We start from the raw sequence: 9,004 nt of genomic DNA on the forward strand, positions 1-9,004 counted from the left end.
ATTATTCATTTTTATAGCGCCATTTATTCCATGGCGCTTTACATGTGAAGTACGGGGCAAATATAGACAAACATTAAACATGAGCAAAAACAAGGCACACGGGTACATAAGGAGGGAGGACCCTGCCCGCGAGGGCTCACAGTTTGCAGGGGATGGGTGATGATACACTAGGAGAGGGTAGAGCTGGTTGTGCGGCAGTTCAGTAGGTTCAGGATCACTGCAGGCTGTAGGCTTGTCGGAAGAGGTGAGTCTTCAGGCTCTTTTTGAAAGTTTCTATGGTAGGCGAGAGTCTGATGTGCTGGGGTAGAGAGTTCCAGAGTATGGGGGAAGCACGGGAGAAGTCTTTCTGTCGTAACTGACAATGCTTCAAATATGATAAGTACTATTAAGCTAATGAATGAGAGTAATGATGGTGACCAGCAGCTAGAAGAACATTCTGGGTCCACAGACACAGAAATGTTTGAAATAGAGGAACACAGTATTGTAACTGAGGAGCAAACTGAAGTTGCTTCAGATGAACAGCAACATGATAGTTTAGATGATCTTGTTGAAACTGTGTCAATACGTTCTTTCATTCATCACATGCGCTGTGTTGTGCATACGCTACAGCTGGCTATAAGAGACAGTCTGCAAGAAGGACATGCTGCTGCACTGATTGGCAAGGTGAGAAAATTGGCTACTGATGCCAGAACCCCTAAAGTTGACTCAATTTTGAATAGACGTGCTGGAAAAGGGGCAATTATTGATCAAGCCACACGATGGGGCAGTACTTACTTAATGATTCAGAGCTTGGTTGAACTGAAAACCTTTCTTGTAGATATGGCTAACCCTCAACTGACGCTAAATGAAAGTCAGTGGAATCAGGTGACTGAGCTGGAAAAATTGCTAGAGCACCCATTTACAGTGACTAAAAAATTACAAGCAGAGGACTTAACTCCAGGTATTTTCTTAAAGGAGTGGAAGAACCTGATGTTTCGCCTGTCCCAAAGAGGGTTAATTGCAAGTGGCATTGCTACATCAATGAAACGGAGAGAGGAGCTACTATTACAAAATATCATTTTTTTGGCAGCTGTTTATGTAGACCCAATGCATCGGATTCTTCTAGATGATCAACAGCTAACTAAAGGAAAAGAAGCTCTGTATGACATAGCAGTAAGGATGAAAGGGTTTTAGAACAGTCAGGAGGAACAAGAAGAATTTGGTCGTCCTGCCACATCTTCACCCTCCTCAACTGATGAAGAATTTAATTTCGAAAAATATTTGGATCACAAGGACCGTGCAAAGCATTCCCGCATAGAGGAGTCATCCCCATCAATGAACACAGCCAGTACATTTCAGCAGAATTTTTCATGTGCACTAAAAGAAATTGAGAAATTTGACCATTCATCAAAAATAACAGTGCAGCAAGTGATTCCTCTGTATCGTGACATTGTCAGAGATGTTGCCCGAGTGGTTACTGCTTTGCCACCAACCCAAGTTAGTGTAGAGAGGTTGTTCTCTGCTCTCAAAATAATTAGATCAGATTTGAGGGCATCCACGAAGGAGGATCTGACAGAGGCAATACTTTTTCTGAGGACAAATTTATAGATTTCTTCTTATTAACTGCATAACAGTGTTTATTGCATATTTACTTACAAGAGTTTAGAAAAGTTTATAAAAGTTATTTGCTATATTCTAATTGTATTCTAATAAATATAGTTTTTGCTCTAAGTGGTCTGATTACTTATATGATGGTGAGAAACTGAATAAGCACGATGTTAATATTTTACAACAGTAAATTTATTGTTATGAACTGGCCTTTTATGAAGGAGTCGGAGTCGGAGCCGGAGTCGGAACCTGATAAAATCCAGGAGTCGGAGTCGCAACTGTGGCTTACCGACTCCACAGCCCTGGTTCTGAAGACATACTGCTGCTACACTGAGAGCCTCACTGCCAGGAGGAAATTAACTTTACTCTTCCCGGCAGCCTCAGGCTTTCGGTCATACGACTGTATTTTTGGTCCGGGTGCTCACAGTATAAAAAAATATGCCGCACTCAAACCAATGTTATTCAGTGGGACAGAGCGGATGAAAAAACAAAACAAACAAAAAAACAAAACGGATGATGGGACTCGCCCATTCAAGTTGAAAACAGTGTAGCATGCATTTTTTTGGATACATTACAATTCTGTAACATCGGAAACTGTACATGGTCCTGTAAATGATTAATTGCTACTGCTGTAAAAACAAGGACTGCATAAGTGAGAAAAAAAAAAAAATCATCCGACTTTTCTGGATTAAATTCTGAATGATTTTCTATACACTGGTATCATCTGTACCTATACCTACCCATAAACTCAAAGTCACAGACTGAAAGCCCACAAGGGCAGGTTCCTCTCCCCTCTGTACCACTCTGTCTCTGTAAATTATCTGTATTTTGTATGCAATCCCTTTTTACACGTACAGCACCGTGGAGTCAATGGTGCTTTAAAAATAAATAATAATAATAATAATAAAAGAAGTGACCTAACCATTCTTCAGGTGGCTTCTGCATGGAAGACGCTCACTATTTTACAGTGGGGCAAAAAAGTATTTAGTCAGTCAGCAATAGTGCAAGTTCCACCACTTAAAAAGATGAGAGGCGTCTGTAATTTACATCATAGGTAGACCTCAACTATGGGAGACAAACTGAGACAAAAAAATCCAGAAAATAACATTGTCTGTTTTTTTATCATTTTATTTGCATATTATGGTGGAAAATAAGTATTTGGTCAGAAACAAACAATCAAGATTTCTGGCTCTCACAGACCTGTAACTTCTTCTTTAAGAGTCTCCTCTTTCCTCCACTCATTACCTGTAGTAATGGCACCTGTTTAAACTTGTTATCAGTATAAAAAGACACCTGTGCACACCCTCAAACAGTCTGACTCCAAACTCCACTATGGTGAAGACCAAAGAGCTGTCAAAGGACACCAGAAACAAAATTGTAGCCCTGCACCAGGCTGGGAAGACTGAATCTGCAATAGCCAACCAGCTTGGAGTGAAGAAATCAACAGTGGGAGCAATAATTAGAAAATGGAAGACATTCAAGACCACTGATAATCTCCCTCGATCTGGGGCTCCACGCAAAATCCCACCCCGTGGGGTCAGAATGATCACAAGAACGGTGAGCAAAAATCCCAGAACCACGCGGGGGGACCTAGTGAATGAACTGCAGAGAGCTGGGACCAATGTAACAAGGCCTACCATAAGTAACACACTACGCCACCATGGACTCAGATCCTGCAGTGCCAGACGTGTCCCACTGCTTAAGCCAGTACATGTCCGGGCCCGTCTGAAGTTTGCTAGAGAGCATTTGGATGATCCAGAGGAGTTTTGGGAGAATGTCCTATGGTCTGATGAAACCAAACTGGAACTGTTTGGTAGAAACACAACTTGTCGTGTTTGGAGGAAAAAGAATACTGAGTTGCATCCATCAAACACCATACCTACTGTAAAGCATGGTGGTGGAAACATCATGCTTTGGGGCTGTTTCTCTGCAAAGGGGCCAGGACGACTGATCCGGGTACATGAAAGAATGAATGGGGCCATGTATCGTGAGATTTTGAGTGCAAACCTCCTTCCATCAGCAAGGGCATTGAAGATGAAACGTGGCTGGGTCTTTCAACATGACAATGATCCAAAGCACACCGCCAGGGCAACGAAGGAGTGGCTTCGTAAGAAGCATTTCAAGGTCCTGGAGTGGCCTAGCCAGTCTCCAGATCTCAACCCTATTGAAAACCTTTGGAGGGAGTTGAAAGTCCGTGTTGCCAAGCGAAAAGCCAAAAACATCACTGCTCTAGAGGAGATCTGCATGGAGGAATGGGCCAACATACCAACAACAGTGTGTGGCAACCTTGTGAAGACTTACAGAAAACGTTTGACCTCTGTCATTGCCAACAAAGGATATATTACAAAGTATTGAGATGAAATTTTGTTTCTGACCAAATACTTATTTTCCACCATAATATGCAAATAAAATGATAAAAAAAACAGACAATGTGATTTTCTGGATTTTTTTTTCTCAGTTTGTCTCCCATAGTTGAGGTCTACCTATGATGTAAATTACAGACGCCTCTCATCTTTTTAAGTGGTGGAACTTGCACTATTGCTGACTGACTAAATACTTTTTTGCCCCACTGTATATACAATTTACAAAAAAAGCCATTGGCGCCAATGAACATGTTGGATATTATTCAGTGAGGGAAATGACCTGGCAATCTGGTTGTCAGAAAAGAATACCGGTACTTAATAGTATGTTGTGGTAGATGTGGTCTCGTCCGAAGTGCTGGTTTCAATAACGCTTGGTATTGGGGATTTTTTTTTTCAGTTGTATGTGGAGGCTCTGGAAGATTGAGGCCTAGAGAAAGCGGAGGTCTGTGGCCTACAAGTGAGTGTGACCCACCCACATGATAGCATATTGGGACTGGGACACGATATTCTTGTAAGGTGCCAGGGCGTTAGGAGACAGCAGCTCAGTCACTTTACAATATGCCTGTGCCAAATGAAGAGCACAACTACGGCTCTCAGAACAAAGCACCCTTAAAGGGGTCTTCAATCCCCTGTCGCTCCACCACTGCCTTTAGAGCCAGGCTCTGATTATATGCCTGCAGTGGTGATGTGGACAATACAGCGCAGAGTGCAGTGGGAGGAACGGGCACGTGTGGTACACGGCACAACACTGGAGGATCAAGGGAAAATACCAGGGGCGGACAAGCTGCACTGGGGCCCTGCAGGGCAGCTAATAATGAGGGCAATGTGATTTGATTCTCCGGCCCCGAGGAGCCCATGGCCAGATTGCCCTCATATGTGGCGGGCAGGGAGCGATCCCTGGAGCTCCGCTGCCTACAGCTAATAATGGCAGCAGAGCGGAGCTGCGGGGATCCGTCCTCTGCTTCCTGCCCGGTGGTTTCTGTCTGACACAGCTTTGCGGCTGGATGACATCAGAATTCAGCGTGCCTGTGTCAGAAAGAAAGCTGCCGGTGACAATGATGCCGTGGAGGAACGTGCGGAGAGTTGAGTGGAGTGTTTGTGCTTTTTTTTTTTTTAACAATCTATTGGGGGGGGGGGGGGTAGAGATCACAATGATGGGAGTGGTGGTGGAGAGGGCAATGATGGGGGTTGGTGGTGGGGAAGAGGGCAATGATGGGGGTTGGTGGGGGGGGGTTAGGACAATGGTAGAGGTGGGGGATTGGGATGGGAGTAAGGGGAACTTGTAGTGGACTTACGAACAGGGGAAGGAGGACGTTAGATATGGATGTAAAATGAATTGGGTGGTGGGAGGCTGTCAAGCCCCTGATAGTGTCCTCCGCCATCTCACAATTCATTGTGATACTATCAGGGACTTAAAATTTATTGGGGAGTGGGAGAGGCGGTGATAAGGTGCATGGGACCATCTATAATGAACTGAAAGGTGGAAGAAGACGCTGTGAGGGACTTGTAATGAATTGGGAGGTGGTGGAGGATACTCAGTACCTGATAATGTCTTCTCCCACTCCCAAATTCATTATGATGCTATCAAGGACTTATACTGAATGGAGGAATACAGGACAGGGACTAAGGCTATGTGCACACACTCCGCGTTTGTAGGAGAAAATTCCGCTGCATATCCTAATGTGTTGCCAGGAAGAACGATGAGTAAAGCACATTTATTTTTGCAACGTTTTTGCCATGCTTTTATTGCATATTTTCCCCCACTCATTGTTATCGGTGAAATACGCTGCAAGAATTTACATTATGCAGGTTTTAATCTGCAAAGAAAAAATAAGCAGTGTGTTCAGGAGACTTCAGGGATCTCATTCACTTTTCCTGTACTGTAAAACCTTGCATATTTCCCATGCACACAGAGCCTTAGGGTATGTGCACACGTTGCGGATTCTGCTGCGGATTTTTCCGCAGCGGATTTGGAAAATCCACAGTGCAAAACCACTGCGGTTTTCACTGCGGATTTTATCGCGGTTTCTTCTGCGGATTCCTCTGCGGGTTTTCAACTGCACTTTCCTATTGGTGCAGGTTGAAAACCGCTGCGGAATCCGCAGAAAGAATTGACATGCTGCGGAAAATAATCCGCTGCGTTTCTGCACGGATTTTTCCGCAGCATGTGCACAGCGGTTTTTTTTTCCCCATAGGTTTACATGGTACTGTAAACTTTGGGAAAACTCCTGCGGATCCGCAGCGTCAAATCCGCTGCGGATCCGCAGCAAAATCTGCAGTGTGTGCACATACCCTTATAGTTAATTGGGGAGAGTCACAGACACTGAATAGTTTATATTATTGGGAGTCAGATTATAGTTAATGGGGGACACAGCGCTGCTTATCACTTTCTATTTTTAATATAATAATGGTGGGGTACATATCTGTATTCGGGGGAGACACATGTATGTATACAATGTATGTGACCTTATTGTTTTCAGGGCTGCGAAGATCATCGTGACAAGACGAGTCATAGCTGGGAGATGTCGACATGAAGGTCTGATCAGATAGAGAACAAACAGGGAAGCGGCTCTTATCAGACGAGATGTCAGAGGTAAGTGCCTGGATGTAAATATTATTCTGTATCTGCACTGTGTGACGTGGAGTGATAATGTTATCTGTAAAATCCCTTATTCTACATTCTCACATTTGTGTGAAACGTCCATGTGTTGCCAGATTTTTTTACTGAACAGCACACAGACTCAGAGTTTTATAGGTCCACTCACACATACATGAAAGTCACGGATCTGAGCATGAGATCCATGACAATCAGAGAATGTTCTGTTCTGATTTTGAGGATGAGAATAGGACATGATCAATGCGTCTGTAAAAGCGGGTAGCACACCGACACTGCACACGGATACAGGAATGTAGCCTTAAGTATAGCACAGTCCCTTAGTATATAGTGCACTCTACTATATATAGCAGTCCCTTAGTATATAGTGCACTCTATTATGTATAGCACAGTCCCTTAGTTTATAGTGTACTCACTTATGTATAACAATCCCTTAGTACATAGTGTACTCACTTATGTGTAGCATAGTCCTTTAGTATATAGTGTACTCACTATATAGCACAGTCCCTTAGTATATAGTGTACTCACTTATGTATTCCACGTCCCTTAGTATATAGTGAACTCATTTATTATAGATAGCAGTCCCTTAGTATATAGTGTACTCACTAATTATAGATAGCACAGTCCCTTAGTATATAGTGCACTCATTTTTTATATATAGCACAGATCCTTAGTATATAGTGTACTCACTTATGTATAGCACAGTCCTTTAATATATAGTGCACTCACTTATTAAATATAGCACAGTTCCTTAGTATATAGTGTACTCACTTATGTATAACACGTCCTTAGTTACATAGTTTCCTCTATTATGTATAACACCTCCATTATTATATACCACCCTCTCCAGTTATATATGGTGCCGTCCCTTATTATATAACGTCTGCTGTTATGTACAGTGCTGTCTCTTACATAGTGTATTCTTGTTATTTTTGTTATTCACAGCACCCTCTTTTATTACATAGTCCCCTCTCTTGTTAGATATAAAATGACTGCTGATGGAGCAGCCGGTGACCAGAAGAACCAGTTCATCAGCTCCTCCATTAATAAGAAGCTTTCCTATGCTTCATCAGCCGTCATTGCATTATATAACAAGACAGGATGGTATGTAATAAAGACAAGGCGCTATATAATCCGATATGGTACGGTGCTGTACATAAGAGAGGGCACTGTATAAGGGACGACAATATACATAATAAAGGAGACTATGTTAGGCTGGTTTCACACTTGCGTTTTTATCTGCATGCGTTTTTAAAAAAAAACGCATGTGTGGAAAACGCATGTAAACGCGGTAAAACGCATGCGTTTTTTAGACGCATGCGTTTTTATAGAAAAACACAAGAAAACACAAGAAAACCCTAACCCTACCCCTACCCCTAACCCTAAACGTGACTGAAATACGTGGCACTGAAATACGTGCAACTGAAATACGTGGTACTTAAATACGTGGCACTTAAATACGTGGCACTTAAATACGTGGCACGTGGCACTTAACTACGTGGCACGTGGCACTTAAATACGTGGCATGTGGCACTTAAATACGTGGCACGTGGCACTTAAATACGTGGCACGTGGCACTTAAATACGTGGCACTTAAATACGTGGCAATATGACTGTCAGAAAATGTTCATTAAACGGTTAGGGGTGAGGTTAGGGGTAGAGTTAGGGTTAGGGTTTGGATCCCTTTATCACCTTGATGGTGGTGGGTGGCTTTTCAGTGTGTTTTCTGGTTTTTTTCTATAAAAACGCATGCGTTTTTAGCGCAAACAAACGCATGTGCTTAAAAACGCATGCGTTTACATAGACAGCAATGCATTTTTTTGCCGCGAAAAAACGCATGCGTTTTTTCGCGGCAAAAAAACGCGCAAGAAAATACTGCAGGTAGCATTTTTGAAAATGAACGCATGCAGACAAAAAACGCATGCGTTTGAAAACGCGACCAAACGCATGTGCAAAAAAACGCATGCGTTTTCAATGTTAAATATAGGAAAAAAACGCATGCGTTTTTTGTGCAAAAAACGCTGCAGACAAAAACGCAAGTGTGAAACCAGCCTAATATAAATACATGTATATATACAGTATATATGTGTGTGGCGTGGCTATATATATCTTTGTTGCCATAAGAGGAGGGGGGCCCTGACACATTTCGTGCACAGGTGCCCCAAGCTCTCAGTGTCCGCCCCTGGATAATACACTATCACGCTGGCGTTTTATGTTTTTTCTTGGCAATCCCCCTTAATAATGTAAAGGGGGTGTCCAGTCATAATCATCACTATCTCCTAGGGTAAATCACATAGAGTAGGGTTGTCAGGGACAGCTCAGCTGTGCGGGGGTGCAGCACTGGTGACGTCACAGCTGACAACACTATAGTGTGTCATTATAAAGATGTAATCGAATGTCGAGAATCGAATGTGACAAACAGGAGCACCGGTAGCACGTC

General features: G+C 42.9%; 1 protein-coding gene across 1 annotated transcript in view; it reads right to left on the reverse strand.

The window, feature by feature from the left end:
• Window positions 1-9,004, reverse strand: part of CDC45 (cell division cycle 45) — a 64,797-nt gene that overhangs the window by 55,616 nt on the left and 177 nt on the right. The gene's annotated exons all lie outside the window — the stretch shown is intronic.

This window comes from Ranitomeya variabilis, chromosome 1 (genome assembly GCF_051348905.1).
Source record: "Ranitomeya variabilis isolate aRanVar5 chromosome 1, aRanVar5.hap1, whole genome shotgun sequence".
In the NCBI taxonomy this organism is placed as follows: Eukaryota; Metazoa; Chordata; class Amphibia; order Anura; family Dendrobatidae; genus Ranitomeya; species Ranitomeya variabilis.